General features: G+C 34.5%; 1 protein-coding gene across 1 annotated transcript in view; it reads left to right on the top strand.

Moving 5' to 3' along the window:
- LOC6044970 (agrin) overlaps window positions 1-18069 on the top strand; it is a 145761-nt gene that overhangs the window by 81948 nt on the left and 45744 nt on the right. The gene's annotated exons all lie outside the window — the stretch shown is intronic.

Here is an 18069-nt window from a genome sequence, read left to right as displayed (position 1 = left end):
TATAAACATTACGAGTTATTACGATTTTGCGAAAAAAAGTTTTGAAAAAGTTACTTTTTGCGAGACTTAAAACTGAGATAAGCTGTGTTAGTATATTCCAAGCCTGATACGATTTATACTTTTCCATAATTGTAACTTTTTTGATTTTTTCCACACATACATACACCCAGAACTGGACATCGGCATACGATAGGATAAAGAGCACGATTCGGTAGTAAAATGGTACTGTGTGCGGACTGAGAGGATAAGTCCCGAAATTACTGAGAGTACTATACTCATGGGTTCATCCTCAAAAAAAGTTCATCTATCAAAAAAAAGTACCGGTACCGAGACTCGAACCCAAGACCTTCGGCATATTGAACCGTGCCTTTGCCGTATGGGCTCCCTGGGGATCAAGTCTCCCCACTTTCCCCTACTGGATGTTATAGGCTCTTTTGAAAGGGCACACGATTTTGAACCGAACTGCATCATTATCTCAAAAACGATGAATCGGCATACGATAGGATAAAGAGCACGATTCGGTAGTAAAATGGTACTGTGTGCGGACTGAGAGGATAAGTCCCGAAATTACTGAGAGTACTATACTCATGGGTTCATCCTCAAAAAAAGTTCATCTATCAAAAAAAAGTACCGGTACCGAGACTCGAACCCAAGACCTTCGGCATATTGAACCGTGCCTTTGCCGTATGGGCCACCATGGTTCGTTGACTAAGTGGCGGTCATTTGTCCATATAAGCCACTCAATTGGATGAACTGTTCCAATGAACGAATGAACACGCGAGAGGACTATACTCTCGCAAAATAGCACTTTACTCACGTTTCTTTTCGTGAGGACTATCCCCTCGTTCTTTAACTTTGGGTGTACAGAGTTTTACTGTTTAAATAAATATTTCAGATGTTGCACAGTTTTCTTTGGAGATCGTTAAAGAAATTCTAAGAAATGCAGTAATTATTTGTTAAAATTGGAAAAAAATCTTCATTACACCCTTAGGAAGCGTTCTTTTATTACGTAACGCGAAAAATCGTACTTTAAGACCCCCTCCCCCCCTCGTAACAAAATTTCCATACAATTTTTTTAAATTTTGTATGGAGCGTAACACGGCCTTCGACCCCCCCTCCCCCCCTACTGCGTTACGTAATAAAAGAACGCTCCCTTAACTCAAGAAATATGCAAAATTTAACCCATCATTTCTCTCTCGTTAAACCCCCTTTTAACCTAGCCAAACTCCAGCGCCGGAAAAGCCCATTATCCCGAACCGATTGGCCCTCATTAGCCTACCCACAACGAAACCGATGACTCGGTTGCGCATTTTTAATGGTTTACCCTATTTTTCTAATTTTGCACAAACACAATCCACCGCCGCCGCCGACCGACCGACCTGGCCAAGCTCTAATTTCCATTTACACCCCCAGGTCTAAAACTAGGTTTCTTGCCTCTTCGAACCTTTCTTCTGGTCGAGGAAATTCTTCATGCAAGCTTTTCTTTTCCTTCTTCTTCTTCCCAAACCTGCTGAAATAACTTTTTTTTTCTGAATGAACGCATGAGTGCGTGCGTTTAATGTATGCGCGTCGAAGAAGACAATCGGCAACCTAACGAGGAATAATTTCAAATCACGAACCACCCCCCACCTTGCCCACCTGGCCCAGCACGTGGTTATCTAAATTAGCTCCCATCTGGGATTGGCGCGCTTTTCTTTCCGTGGAAAAACGATGATAATTTCGCCTCCCCCTACCTGTTGAGCGTGTGTGAGTTTGTTTTGATCTGATTTTCTCGCCAATAATGGGGCAAAAAGATTATGCAAACGATTCATTAGAGCGATCACCGCGATAATGGGTTTCTGAACTCGTTATTATGATCATTTGCGCTGTTCTTCCCCCACTCTCTGCTGAACGAACGATTTATAATTAGTTGATTTATTGATTGCATAATTAAGTGCCTTTGAAACTGTATGATTTTGCTTTGCTCTGATTGCCTCACAATTTGAACTTCAAACAAAAATGGTCAAAATTGCAATTTTCATTTTCCCACGATGCAAATGGCATGTTTACATGCGGTTTTCAAGCAAAACCGGAAGGTCGATTTCAACGCTCTTAAAGTGCAAATCAATTAGCTCTGCGCCCAAGCTCATTAGTTGACGCAACGTTGCCCATACCTTTGTGCACAGTTTACTTTTTTTTCTTCGGATGATTTTCCATCATTATCATTATTTCATACTGTGAGCTCATTGCAGCTAGTAATTTAAACACTCAATGCAACCTTTTGACTGATTAGTTTTCTTGTTTTTTTTTTTGTTTTTCAGGTGAGAGATGTGCTGAACTCTGTCGTGTTACATCAAAGGTTTGGATTGAAATTTATTTGAACAATAATTTCCAGTAGATCTTATTTAATAATATCACAAACTAACCCGAGCAGACGGTAATAACTTTGGAATAACATTTTTTGTTATTTGAAAATACTAGTCCAATAACATACTATGTTACTTATTTAAGTTTTGTTTTTCGACGTTATGATTTTTTTGTTATTGAATCCCGGGCAGAAAGTTGCATCTTGGAAAAATCTACCCATGTTCGTAAAAACACGAACAAGTCAAGTTCACCCCAGGGTATCGTTAAGAGATAACCGAACATGGCCACGAACATAAATTGTTCGAGGCGTATCTGCGAAAAATCTTGTTGAGTTTATTTGACCAACAATGCCACATCAAGTTGAGTTTATAGTAGCAAACAACTGAAATCTTCCAAAAATCATATCAAGTTCATAAAGTAGATTTTGATCCCAAAAATAATTTTATTGGTTTTTAATGCACCCGCCACAATTCAGCCCCCTCCCCCTTTCTTCCTCTTCACAAATATGAGTAATATTGCAGGAATATACGCACTAACATCAAAACAAGATTTTTCAAAGTAGAAAAATTATTTTACTTTAAAAACTCATTAAAAAATTGTGGAGAAAGCGTTAAATTGCCAAAATGTCACCAATAATTTTCCAAATCACGAAAAATCCAAAGTCTCTATATTCCATTTTTTTTAATTAAAAATAAAAGTTTGTGAAAATATTCCTAAAATTGCATAAGTCCAAAAATCCACAGTAAAATTCCAAAAAGCCTGGTAATGTTTCTTATCAAAATAATTTTTCAAAATGTTGAAAAATATTCAACTGGCTGAGAGCAAAAATTTCGCAAAGTCCTGAAAATCTAATAAATTCTACCAAAAATCTTATCGTAATACTGATCCCGTAAATTTTCAAGTGCCGGAACGATTTTTGTAGAGGGTATATCAATAATTATTAAAAACCGACTTTCGAATTTCAAAATTTCAATGAAGACGTTTTGTTAGGGACATTATTTTAGGAACAAACTGATGTTTTTGTAAAAATTGGACGAAAATTTTCTGTAATTTCGACGATTTTTCCGAAATTTTGGTTCAAAGCAAAATAAACATCAAAATAATTTATCATATTTCCAAACTCCCAAAAATTTTCTAAGTCCCAATTTTTTTTCAGTTTCCTGTTCTCGAAAAATTTTAAGTGTTAAAAATATTTTACAGGTCGAAAGCCACAATTTTGCTAAGTCCAAAAAATCAAATAAATTCTACCAAAAATCTTGTCGTGATACGGATCCCGTAAATTTTCTAAGTGCCGGAACGATTTTTGTAGGGGGTATATCAATAATTATTAAAAACCGACTTTCGAATTTCAAAATTTCAATGAAGACGTTTTGTTAGGGACATTATTTTAGGAACAAACTGATGTTTTTGTAAAAATCGGACAAAAATTTCCTGTAATTTCGTCGATTTTTCCGAAATTTTGGTTCAAAGCAAAAATAAACATCAAAATAATTTATCATGTTTCCAAACGCCCAAAAATTTTCTAAGTCCCAAAAAAATGCTGACACATTGAAAAATATACGCAAAAATTTCTAAGCCCAGCATAAATAAAATCAAACTTTAAAATATCAGGTCATGAAAATTATTCTAAGTGTCGGAAATCGAAAATTATGTCAGTGACTGCTAATTTTTCTAAGTCCAGCATAAATTTGAAATAAAGTAAAAATAATCATTTCATGATGTTCGGGTAAAATTTTGGAAAAAATAAAATTTTCGAAATTTTTGCTAAGTCTAAAAAAACTACCACTAACACCTCAATATTAACTGTAGATAATGCAGTATGATCTTGGAATATACTTTCCATGATACGCAGTCGGTTTCAAAAGTCGTCATAACTCGAGGAGTTTACAGCAAGATGCGAATAAACAAGCCAAGATAGTTCAAAGTTATATCCAACAACTCACTTTCCGCCCGGGAATCGTTATTGCAATTACAGACTAATAACATTTTCAGTTATTCTTCGAACAAATCTTTGTTATTCTTTTTTGTTATTTTAACAACTAATCCGATCATCCCAATAACAGTTGGAGGTATTCGTGAATAACAAAAAACGTTATTCCAAAGTTGTTTTGGCTTTCAACCAATATCAGGCCAATAACAAATTTTGTTATGATAACATAAACTGTTATTGAACTCTTATGCAAAAATGGATTTTGCAAGAATTTTCCATAACACTTTCTGTTATTTTAACAGTATTTGTTATTGAAATGGCATTAATTTAGTTATTACCGTCTGTTCGGGTTAACTTTTATGCAAGAATGGATTTTTCAAGAAGAATCCATAACACTTTTTGTTATTTTAACAGTATTTGCTATTGAAATTGTATGAATTTTGTTATTACCGTCTGCCCGGGAAATAACTCTGATGTTTGTCTTGAATTGTCAAATTGATGTTTCGCCTAACTCATCTCGTAAAAGTAATAAAATATTGTAAGTAATTATTGTTGAGTAGTTCCGTACGACTTTGCAATTTTTTTCACGATTTCTAAATTTTCATATTTAAATTCGGATGAAAGATTATTAGTAAAAAAACTGTATTTTTGAGAAGGAATTTTCTGATCGATTTAGTGTCTTGGGCAAAGGTCTAGGTAATGACTATGACTTTTCGGAAAGTCGGTATTTTTCTTTCATGTAAAAAATATATGTTAAGGAATTCTGATTCTATGAAATAATCGTGTTTTTTTGGAAAATATCGAAAACATGGATAAAAAACATGCAAAACGAATTTCCAATCGAAAATAATTCAACCACTTTTTGTTTTTCTGTTTTTTTTTTTTTAATATAAAATGTATCATTTTAATATTTTCCTCTTTAGAATCCAACAATGCATTGGAAAGAAGAATTCAAAAAAAAATAGAAAATTTAAGAGTTGGAAGTTTGACTTGTTCTATGTGACTTTGCAATTTTGAAAAAAAAATGTCAATTTTTAAGAGACAACTTTGGCTGTGGTTTTTAACTAACATTTTCTAAATTTTATGTAAAAAGAAGTATGCAGTGTTTTTTTGTAGTGTACCAGACTATGCCTCTAAGAATTTTTTAAACAATTTTAATGATAATGGTTCCATTCTATAGCAGACAATGTCACAATAAGGAAAAAAATTGCAAAAGTGACTGTAAAAACATGAAAAAAAAGAAAGGCAAAATGTAATGATAGGAGGTGGTAGAGTAAGCCAAATACTACCAAAAGCTAACATAAACTTAACAAGATAAATGCAAATTAAAATACTTAAAATAAAACATAAAAACATAAAACAAGAGCAGTCAATTTTTTCGTAGAACAAAAAATGCTCAATATGACCTTCTCAACACGGGAAATATAAAAATCCTTGAAAAAAAATTGGCCTGTAGAGGGTAAAGGTATACATTTTTAATTTCTTTTGGTATTTTGCATTTGAAAATTACATCTTTAAAGATAAGCACCCCTGAAAAAATATTTTTGAATAGCTGAAAATTTTTTTTTCTCTGGGACTTTGAAAATCGAATATTAGTTTTAGTCTAGGCACAAGACCCGAAAATAGCGATGCAAGAAGCAAATCGTGTAACAGGCCAGATTTTGTTGATCTAGACTAAAGCGACCCTCCTGAATCCGAATCTGCCTGTTGATTTTCCCGATTCTCAAAGGGAACCGAGATATTCAAGATGGCGTCCAATATGGCGTCTGAATGGAAAAATCACAATAAAAAGATTTTTAAGCTCAATCACCTCTAGAATACTCTAAAGTACTCATAGAATGTGCAATCCTTAGAATTATTAAATTTACAAATGTATTCTGTACAAACTGCCATACTTGGATTGCACATTCTATGAGTACTTTAGAGTATTCTAGAGGTCATATTCGAGATCAGTGACCCCAATGTAGTAAAATTTGAGAAGTTGATTGAACTTAAAAATCCTTATATTGTGATTTTTTCCATCAGCCGCCAAATTAGACGCCATCTTGAATATCTCGCTTTCCTTTGAGAATCGTGAAAATCAACAGGCAGATTCGGATTCAGGAGGGTCGATTTGGTCTAGATCCATAAAAAATGGCTTGTTACACGATTTGCTTCTAGATACGAATAATGAGCACCTTTTTTGCATTCGTGCCTTGACTATTTCTGATATGCTGCCTCACATTTTTTTTTCTAACTGTCATCTATTAATTAGCCTGTAATTTTCAACTGATGATATCTCGGAAACTTTTGGTCCGATTTTCATAGCTAAAAAAAGAAATTTTGCAAAATTTTCTGATCTTTTCAGTAAAATATTTCATAAATTTTATAATTTGGTATTAATTATTAAATTAGGGAATGTATATTTTTGTAGATCTTCAAACGCTGAGATTGGTCTAAAATTTTGAAATTATTTTTATCGAAAAAATCAGAAAATGTAAAAAAAGATTAAATTTCAAATCGTAGATAATAACTTTGTTGCGTTTTATTTTTATTTTTTTGCAATTTTGTTTGTTTGCATCTTTCTGATTTTTCATTTTCAAACAAAGGTTAAAGATTTAATTAAAATGGTAGAATTTTTTGGCATGATTGCAAACCTTTTTACGAGTTTAGACGTTAAGGTGTTTATAACTATTTAACAAATTCTAACATTTAGGAAAAAAGATTTCCCTAAGACAATATGCAAATTGATTTTGATTCAAAACAAACTAAAATAATTTACACAGCTTTCTTATTAACATAATAAAATGTGCAAAGAGATCTAGTTTTATTAAAGCTGCAAAAATTTGAACTTGATTTTCACATGCTGGATTGCAAGTTTTATAAACAAAAAAATTTTTTTTTGTTTTTTCATGAGATTATTTATTTAAACTGCTTGAGAAATAAAAGTATTACTGCAAAAACCTTTAATTTTAATACTTTACGCGGTTACCATGGCGTTCAAGAAGATCAATTTTGTGTTGGTATTTTTGAATAAAGTTCTGACAGATAGTTCAGATAGATGAATCATTTGGATGAAAAATTAAAAATGAATATTTAGTTTCAATGAGCCATTTTTGGGGGCATTCTCAGGTGTATCTGGCAACCCTCCATCTCCATACAAATTTGGGGGCTGTCTATAGAAAAATGCTTTGCAAAAATTCGAAAATCTCGAAAAGGATTTTTTTTTATTTCATGTTTTCAAAAAATTTTAGGTTATTATCAGGATTATTCGTAAAAATAGGTACCCGAAAAAAATAGCTTTTTTACAAATAAAATAACAAAAAAATAGATTTTTTTTAATTTTGTTTTTGATATAGTGGACAAAATTGCAAACTTTTGATCTAAAGTGTGCTAAATGTTTGAAAACCAAACAGTTGAAAACAGAATCTTTGATATTTTGCCAATTATTGACAGTTTCAATATTTTCGATTGGGATGTAGTTGTATCAGTGTTTGAACTTAACAATTACAAAGTTAATAAAACTGATTTAACATTATTATAACACATTTACTAGCGATAAAATTCAATTAAAAAAAAAATAGTTCTAAAGCTTGTTCAAGTTCTTCACATTTCAACGCTTTTCAACCAATAACCCCAACCTTGCCTTAATTTGTAACCTCACGGCATCACATTAATCCCTGCTTCCCTCGACCCTCGATCCATCACCACCACCACCACCAAAGCCGGGGACCCCAAAACTACGATTAATTATCATCAGCTTTCTAGAACATTAGTCACCGACCACCACCGTGTGCCGTGTTCCTTTCAGAACTCCAAGATAGGCCAACAAAGTGCACCTCCACACAGCTTTCATTTCATCCCAGCCCAGATGCACTTCAACAATGCACTTCCTCCCTACCTTTCGCTCCAGAATGTGGGTGCTGGGTTGGGCACGTCCAGTTTGTGGAAAGGTGCTAAAATCACTTATCACAAATCACATCATCCTGGGATGGATTCACTCCGTCCGTTCTGCTCTCAAGCTCCCTTCTCCTTCTTCAACGCAATGAAGATAACACCGCAACAAATTGTCATTACGGTTCGACTCACTTTGGCATCACGCACGTGGGTTTCGCTTCATTTTCCAACCCATAAGATTGTGATGGAATCCAAGGGGATTTATTTGACTGGAATTTGAAATGTTTGAAACTTCAAGCTGAAGCAAATTATGTGTTTGAGTAAAATTTGGCAAAAAAGAGCCGTAGAAATTGGTAAAATATTTTTACACAAACGAAAATATATTTTTTCCGTGCATCCCTCAAACAAATAGTCAACATTCACGCAGATTGCGGGATTTATGACCCAGGCTGCAATTAAACATTGTTGCACATAAATTTACAACAACTTTACAGCACACGGATTTTCCAGAAATGGTGTCGAGTAGATAAAAGCTAGATTGATGAACAGCTCAAGTGATTCATTTCGGGTGTAAACATCTGTGATGAACTATTTATGTGTGTGAATAGGGTGTTTTTGCAATAGTCATATTTGACAGAAATATGTCACGTCTGAAGATAATTATTTTTTTTGATTACATTTCATTTTTAATAACAAAAAAAATCTTCTAAGAATCTACCAAAAACCTATTAAAAATCAACTTTTCATCAAATCATTTTTGTAGAGCCACAACATCACAGCAGTAAATCAACCAACCGCCATCAAAAGTCAGTGAGCCAGTCAGTCACCTTTGGTGGCGGCTAGGTTCCCTCTGGGGGCCAGTCGTCACACAACGGTACACAGAAAAAAAAATCATGGTAATATTACATCTGGGAAGGGGCACATCTTTTATGTCAGAAAAAATGTGTAATTTTACCTCTGGAAATGTGTAATTTTACCACTTTTCTGGTGTAATGTCACTTTTTCAGTCTAAATTGAGGTAAAATTACATCATAAAAGAGGTAATATTCAACCTTCCAAAATTACAGCTTCCAAATTTACATTATTTTTTTCTGTGTAGATCAATTATCTCATCAATCAGCACGTGTCAATGCCTCTCTCCCGTCTCTTTTTTCTCTCTAGTATTGCTGTGCATCTTTTGAACTTGAGGAAAGAACTCCAAAACAAAAGAAAAAATAATAATTACCGAGTGCGGCTTACAGTTTTAGAAGGCATTGTCTTCTTTAAAATGAAATAAAAGCTTTTCAAATAGAAGGTTCTATGAACCTACTTTGAGAATCGCTTTACAGTTTAAAATACGTTATTTTGTATCAATTGCAGCTTTGAAGTTAAACAATATATACATTCATGATATATTTGATGTTATTTTATCCAATTGGAAAAATGGCATTTATACGTTTTTTTTTTGTCTCAAAAATTCATTTAAACATTTAACTTGAATATTATAACGATCCTAATTTAATTGGATGGAAACTGTTACAAAACAATTTTGGTAAAACAAAACGTACAAAAGAATACGTTTCAGTAAATAGAATGGTCATTTATTTATTTATTTATTTATTTCGAATAAAACAGTGTCATATGAGCAATTCTCTACGAAATCGGTGGATTTCGACCATTTTTAGTTTTTGTATTTTTTTTATTTGGCTCAAACTTTGTGGGTGCCTTCCCTACGACCAAAGAAGCTATTTTGTGACATTGGTTCACCCTTACAAGTCTCCATACAATGTTGGCAGCTGTCCATACAAAAATGGTACGTTAATATTCGAAATCAGTAACTTTTGAAGCAATTTTCTGATGGTGTCTTCAGCAAATTTGTAGGTATTGTTGACGTAAATTTAGAAAAAAAAGATACATGGATAATTTTTTGACGATTTTTTAAATAAATTTTTTTCACAAAACTCAATTTCCCTAAATACGTATTTTTCTTATTATTGAGATTTTTTAATTAGTGTTAGGGGACAAAACCCCTCAATTTTTGGGCCATAAAGAAGTATGTTATGATTTATTGAAAAACAGTGATTTTTGGGAAAAAACGAAATTTCATACACATAAATTTATGACGTAATTTTTTATGTAAAACTGAATTTTCAATCGAAAAGTACTTTAATTTTTTTATATAGAGGGCTCCATTTTCAAGATAAAGCCACCAAAAGTAAAATTTCAGCGAAATATTTGCATTTTCGATAGATTTAAATTTAATGGCCATGAGTGACCATTTCTGCAAATATTTTTTTCCTGAAGTTCAGAAAGTTTGCTGTAAAATTGTTTAAGAGACACTTAGAGCACAGTGGCCTGAGAAGTGAATTTAGCAGGAAAACATATTTCTGCTTCGGGGCAGCAATTTAGAGCTTTGGTGTTAAAGGATTTAAAAACGCGTCTTTTGACAAAAGAACAAAGCCGCTAGCTCTTTTTCGTAAAAAGTTTGAGTTATTTAACGGTTTTGATAAGTCTTTTTCAAATATTTGTATCTTTTTTTGGTGGAAACAAAAAAAAACATTTTGTTTAATGCACTTGAAAGCTCAAGACTTCTTCTTTATAATGATGTAAAAATCTCAGAAGGGCTATTTAGATAACTCAAATAAAAGATGCTTGAAAATTGTCATTTTTAATTAATTTAACTCAGCAAAATAACAATTTCATACAAAAGTCGCAAAGTAAAACAACAAAGGTTTCCACATTAAGTTTGAATAATATTCAGAAGAATCTATTGCATCAATAATTAAGCAAATATTGCTGAAATGAACAAAAGTGACGTAAACGTTCAGTTGAAATAGTAAGTATGATAATTTTTTCACATATATATTATCCTACAATATATTACTTCAATTGAGCGTTTATGTCTCTTTTGTTCATTTCAGCTGTATTTGCCTAATTATTGATGTCCGAGATTCTTCTGAATCATATTCAAACTAAATCTGGAAACCTTTGTTGTTTTACTTTGCGACTTTTTATATAAAATGGATACTTCGCTAAGTGTTTCAAAATGACAATCTTTAAACATCTTTTATTTGAGTTATCAAAAAAAAAATACTCCTGAGATTTTACATCAATATAAAAAAAAAGTCTTGAGCTTTCAAGTGCATTAAAAAACATGGTTTTATTTTCCACCAAAAAAAGATAGAAACATTTGAAAAAGACTTATCAAAAATCGTAAAATCGCTCTAACTTTTTTTCCAAAAAAGAGCTAGCGGCTTTGTTTTTTGTCAAAAGACGCGTTTTTTATTCTCTAAATATGCTCTGAAGACACCAAAATTACCAAAATTTATACAAGAAAGTTAAACAAATAATAGACTTTTTTGAAGGGCCAGCATCTTTCATAGAGGTTTTCTAAGTCTCATCCAAACAACCCTCCATTTTCTAATGACGATATCTCAGCAACTAATGTTATGATTCGATTTGTAAAATTTTCCGATCTTTTCGAAAACAAAATTTTTTTGAATCGAGATTAACATTTAAAAAGGCCAAACATTTAATATAACGCTTTTTAAAATATCAATCTTGATAAAAAATTAAATAAAAATTCACGATTTTCAAATTAAATTTTTGTCATATTTGAATTTTCAAAAATTATATATTTTTGCATGATTTAGGCAACAAACAGGCATTTTTTCTACTAGAGTTAAAAATGGTGCAAAATCTGTTAACGGACTTATGTATCTTTGGAAAAAAAGGTTTGTGAAAAAATATTGTCAAACAAAATAAAAATAAAAAAACATATATACATGTCAATTCAAAATTGCATTTGGAATAATCTTCACATATTTTTATGAAATGTGGACCGTTTTTAGGTTATAGGCAGATTAAAATTGCCGAAAAATATTAAACTTTTTGCTTTCTAAAAATATTTCACAAAGGAAAAGCACCCCAAAAACTGTTCTAAAAATGCTGAGAAATTTTCTGTTTGCCTTTTTGTTTTGACTGCTGGTTGTTATCAAAGTTTTAATTTATTAACTTAGTAAAAAAAAAATTATTATCAGTGTCATTTAATAAGAGATCTTTTTCAACTCGTGATATCTCGTAAACTGTTGGTTTGACTGGCAGGGGGGTGAATGGAAACTCCCGGGAGAAATTTTCCTGAAAATTTGCCATTTTTGAGCCTTTTGATTTGCGGGGAATTTGGTTGAGACTTTTGGGAATTTTGGTATTTTCAAATATTTATGCAAAATAGTTTAAATCTTTTCAACAACATTACATGAATTAAATTCTGTGCAGTATAGAGCCATCATTAATTCCGATTCAAGCAATGTTTTATTGATTTGTCAATTCATTAAGTGTTAAGTTAAACCTTACAAAAATCTCAGTCCACAAAAATTAAAAACCATAGTACCTAAATAAATAAGTAGACTTCTCCTCTCCAAGGTTATTTTCTTATTTGATTGGAATTCATTTTGTTTTTAGTATCGGCACCAATAACTAATTACTATTTTTTATTATTTTAAGGTCCACCAAATGTAAATGTCACCTCGAAAAAATGTCAATGTAGCATTTGTAGCATTCAGGAAAATGTCTTGTTAAAGATGTAGATTTCGAGGAAATGTCGTACGGTCTGTTCTAAAAAATTAAATGTTAAGAGTTTTTAGGCTATTTGAACTTGTTGTATTCAGACCATCTGAAAGATGGTTTCAGTCTAGATTTGGTAACCCAAAGCCTGAATCATCCAAAGTTTCGATTATCCAAAGTTGGATTTATAGAAATTACTGGTAATCTAATCATTAAAAATATGTTTAATATTATTTTTTAAGTTTTCTCACATTTAAAATCGTTTTCGAGTTCTGTAAACTCATTTCAGTCGAATTTGAGTGATTGAATTATCTGATAAATTATCAAATTTGTTTTGTTTGAGCCCAGAAACATTTTTTTTGTGTTGCTAGCACTCAAAAAGCCAAAAAAAACAATATTAGGATTATTGAACCTTTTAAAAATAACTCTAGAAATGTTTTTTTTTCTATTTCTCATCACCGCAACTGTTGCCACAATCATGCATTCAAATTTTCTAAATGGGTAATTCTCTACCAACTCACACGAAATCGGGAAAAGTTGCCCCGACCCCTCTTCGATTTGCGTGAAACTTTGTTCTAAGGGGTAACTTTTGTCCCTGATCACGAATCCGAGGTCCGTTTTTTGATATCTCGTGACGGAGGGGCGGTACGACCCCTTCCATTTTTGAACATGCGAAAAAAGAGGTGTTTTTCAATAATTTGCAGCCTGAAACGGTGATGAGATAGAAATTTGGTGTCAAAGGGACTTTTATGTAAAATTAGACGCCCGATTTGATGGCGTACTCAGAATTCCGAAAAACGTATTTTCATCGAAAAAACACTAAAAAGTTTTAAAATCCTCCCATTTTCCGTTACTCGACTGTAAAAATTTTGGAACATGTCATTTTATGGGAAATTTAATGTACTTTTCGAATCTACATTGTCCCAGAAGGGTCATTTTTCATTTAGAACAAAATTTTTCATTTTAAAATTTCGTGTTTTTCTAACTTTGCAGGGTTATTTTTAGAGTGTTTTAATGTTCTACAAAGTTGTAGAGCAGACAATTACAAAAATTTTGATATATAGACATAAGGGGTTTGCTTATAAACATCACAAGTTATCGCGATTTTACGAAAAAAAGTTTTGAAAAAGTTACTTTTTGCGTTTCTCTTTGTTTCGTCGTCCGTGTCTGTCGCGGGTGACCATGAACGGCCATGATCGATGACGACCAACTTTTTCAAAACTTTTTTTCGTAAAATCGCGATAACTTGTGATGTTTATAAGCAAACCCCTTATGTCTATATATCAAAATTTTTGTAATTGTCTGCTCTACAACTTTGTAGAACATTAAAACACTCTAAAAAATAACCCTGCAAAGTTAGAAAAACACGAAATTTTAAAATGAAAAATTTTGTTCTAAATGAAAAATGACCCTTCTGGGACAATGTAAATTCGAAAGTACATTAAATTTCCCATAAAATGACATGTTCCAAAATTTTTACAGTCGAGTAACGGAAAATGGGAGGATTTTAAAACTTTTTAGTGTTTTTTCGATGAAAATACGTTTTTCGGAATTCTGAGTACGCCATCAAATCGGGCGTCTAATTTTACATAAAAGTCCCTTTGACACCAAATTTCTATCTCATCACCGTTTTAGGCTGCAAATTATTGAAAACACCTCTTTTTCGCATGTTCAAAATGGAAGGGGTCGTACCGCCCCTCCGTCACGAGATATCAAAAAACGGACCTCGGATTCGTGATCAGGGACAAAAGTTACCCCTTAGGACAAAGTTTCACGCAAATCGAAGAGGGGTCGGGGCAACTGCTGTGTGAGTTGGCGGAGAATTACCCAAATAACTTTAGTGTAGTTATGTGGTCATGTAAGGGCCCAACTCAAAACATTGGAATAGTCAAAAATGATTAGATCATTAGAAAATGCTAAAGTCGTGATTACAATTATGCGCCTTTAGAAAATGGCATGATATCCAAGGATTTGCGGGCAACAATAAAATTTATAATGTTTTTGCAATTTAATGCCAAAAAAATGCTTGAAAATTTTGATTCAAAATAAGATATAGAATATTTTTTAAACGGTTTTTAAATGGTTTTATTTTTTATTTATATTTTCTACAGTATTTTATTGCTGTTGTTTTTTTGTGGAATTAGGGGAAGGTGGGGCAAGACGACCATATGGGGCAAGAGGAACAATCGCTCGTACGGCCGTAATTTTGACAATTTTGATTATTTCCAGTATCAGGAATTGTTGCTAGCAATGGAATTCGCTGATTCTACTAACACATAACCGCCAAAACGACGTAAACGCCACGGGGCATAAGATTTAATAAAGTTTTTTTCAAAACCTTTGCTTTCTTATAATATTTGGATGGTACAAAATAAGGCTTAGGATTCGTTTTAAGGCTCATTGTATATAAATGCTATATTTCCTAGATCAGAAGTGTCCCTACCAAGGACTTGCACCTATTATAAAGTATGGTTCAACTTTTGGTTACTTTTGTAGAGAGCTTTTAAAAAATCTTGTTTAGGTGGGGCAAGTGTACCATATTGATTTGCTTATGGAATTGCTGCAGAAATTGTGAAAAAAATACATAAAAGTTCTTAAAAACTGATAAACAATTGTTTTAAAAAAATTTCCATACACGATATAATAGTGTCATGAAAATTTACTATTTATCATCTAAGTAAATTTTTTTTCGTAAAAACGGTCAAATTTTTAGTAAAATATTATTTTTTTTAATCTAAAAATGAAAGAAACGTTTCAAATACATCCTAATCTGATGTATCTAAGTGATAATAGTTCAATTGTTAGTAAATAAGCATGTTTTTCATGCATTGTTCCTCTTGCCCCAACGGGTTGTTCGTCTTGCCCCACTAGTTGAGTAGAACGTACGAAAAATCAAATAATTTAAAATCAATGTTTTACATTAAAAAACAGAATTTTGTGAAAACTTGTTCTATCAAAGTCTCAGCCAAGACCTGGAATAAGATGATTCTAAAAAATCCGACAAATTTTTTAACGTTTTTGATGGGTTATAACGAGCATTTCCTTAGCTTGTTACACTTACCCCACTTTCCCGTATTTTAAAGGGAGGAGATAAAAAAATTACCTTATTTGAAAGTAAATTTAATACTACGTATTTTTTATTAAAAAGTTTTTTTAACTCTTTTTAACTAGATCAAAGCTTATAAATCTCACATCAATTCTAGTCTTATTCCATCAAGAGACCACACGTATCACCAACAACAAGATAACAAACACGGCAATCCCCTCAGCAAGCTTCACCGCGCGCACCTTTTGTTTGTCCAAATTTCACGCACAGCCTGCCGCGACCAACCGGCACTTGAACTTGAAATCTCAAAAACAAACAAAAAACGCGCCATACTTCCAACTCCAGTTGTTTCTCTTTATTAAACAATAACATCACATTCACACTGCAGCGCACGTAACAATAAATAACAAACAAACACACACGACTAACCCCTCAAGCCCCAAGCTCACGCTTCTTCTTCTTGCTCTCCTTCTTGAACTTCCGCTGCGCCTCCTTGAGCAGCTTCTTCAGCTTGCGCGCCTTCTTCTTCTCCTGCTGCATCCGCTTCCGCCCGGATTCCTGCCTTCTGAGCCGATTCCTGCTCGGGTTGGGTTGATGTCTCGGCTTGCGACTGGCGCCGCTTTTCTGGCCCGGAGGTTGATGTCCCGGGAATTTCACCACAATCTCCCCAACCGTCGCGAACTGATTCTCGTCCAGGGCCAGTCTGTTGAGCAGGGCGGTTTGGTCCAGGGCGGTTTTCGACCGGGAGCCGGGTTTCTTCCGGCTGGAGCCGGCGTCCGCTTTTTGGCGGTGGTGCTTGAGCAGTTTTAGTTTGTGGAGTTTGTTGTAGATTCGGGCGAGGACGTCGTTCGAGTTGACGGCGGATTTTGGGAGGGACAGTGCGGTAGGGTTGATGATCGGGATGAACTTGGGCGATGGGGTTGCCGGGATTAGTGCGGGTCGGACGGGGTGTTCCTCCGAGGACTGCTGGACGAAGAACTGGAAGGGTTCGATGGTGGCGATGTGTACCGTAGTGTTGGGGGGGATGTACGTGGTTGTTGAGGGAACTTCCGTGGTTGATGGTGTTGTTTTGGTCGTTGTTGTTGGAGGTTTCGTTGTGGTTGTTGTAGTTGTTGTGGTCGGTTTCAGAGTTGTTGACGGTTTGGGAGTGGTCTTGGTCGTTGTCGTTGTCGGTTTTGGAGTTGTTGACGTTGTTGTTGTGGTCGGTTTCGGAGTTGTTGACGTGGTTGTTGTGGTAGATGTGGTTGTCGTAGTTCGAGTAGTGCTAGGAATTGTTGTTGAGGTAGTCGGCATTGTCGTAGTCCGCGCCGTTGTCACTGGCGTTGTTTTAGTTGTTGTTGTTTTCAAGGTTGTCGTAGTCGGTTCCTGTGTTGTAGTGATAGGTTTACCCGTACTTGTCGTAGTCACTTCTTGTTCCTCCACCTCCACACGCTTCAACTTTCGTGTAGCTTTCTTATTCTTTTGCCGCATTGTCAACCTTTCTGTCACCTCTTCACTACCTTCACGTTCATCATCTTCTTCCTCAAAAGAATGTCCCAAACAGTTCACTTCTTCACACTCTTCAGAATCAACGTAGAAGTGCTTCAACAGTTTTGGATCCAGTCCGGCCAACTCTCGGCGAATGTCGTTCTGCAGCGCCCGGTACTCTTCACTGATCTCCACGTCCTGATCCCCGTAGTAGTGCTTCCGGATATCCTTCAAGCTGAGTCGATGACCGGCGTTGATCGGTATCAACAGTAGCAGTGTTATCCACCATCCAATTCCCTCTCGAAACTCCATTCTGACGACCAGAACGAGCAGACTCCAATTAAACTCGACCCGTGGTTCAACCTGGCACTTTTATGCACTCTTGTTCTTCAGTACGTAAACAGTTATGAGTAGAGTGTCAGGTTCGTCGTCTGCATCAGTCACCAGGTAGTTTCGGTTTGGCAAGAATGTTGTTCCGCGCCGAGTTCATAACCGGGCCAGCCAAGAATGCAAACATCACATACGCGAACTTGAACCGTTACACGTACCTCCAAAAAAAGAGCCCAACTTCGTGACGGATTACATCAACTTGCTTCCGCAAAGTTCCTTGAACATCCCAGCAACTGTCACGAAGCTCTGTCGTTACGCAAGCTCCGGTGGAACTTTCCAATGGTTCTCGCCCCGGACTTGGAAGGGACCAATTACGACCTTCACGGACATCTGCAGAGATACATAATCCCCCCGTGGTTAGGCCGGTAATCATCGAAAGTGAAACTTGGTCGCGGCGGGTCCCGGTTTTCATCATCGCACCTCTCGCGCGTTGGAGCGACACAAACATATAACTCCGGAGGTGATGAAAGTG

Source organism: Culex quinquefasciatus, chromosome 3 (genome assembly GCF_015732765.1).
Source record: "Culex quinquefasciatus strain JHB chromosome 3, VPISU_Cqui_1.0_pri_paternal, whole genome shotgun sequence".
Taxonomy (NCBI): Eukaryota; Metazoa; Arthropoda; class Insecta; order Diptera; family Culicidae; genus Culex; species Culex quinquefasciatus.
The sequence above is the reverse complement of the archived record's forward strand: the minus strand, read 5'-3'. Positions and strand labels throughout refer to the sequence as shown.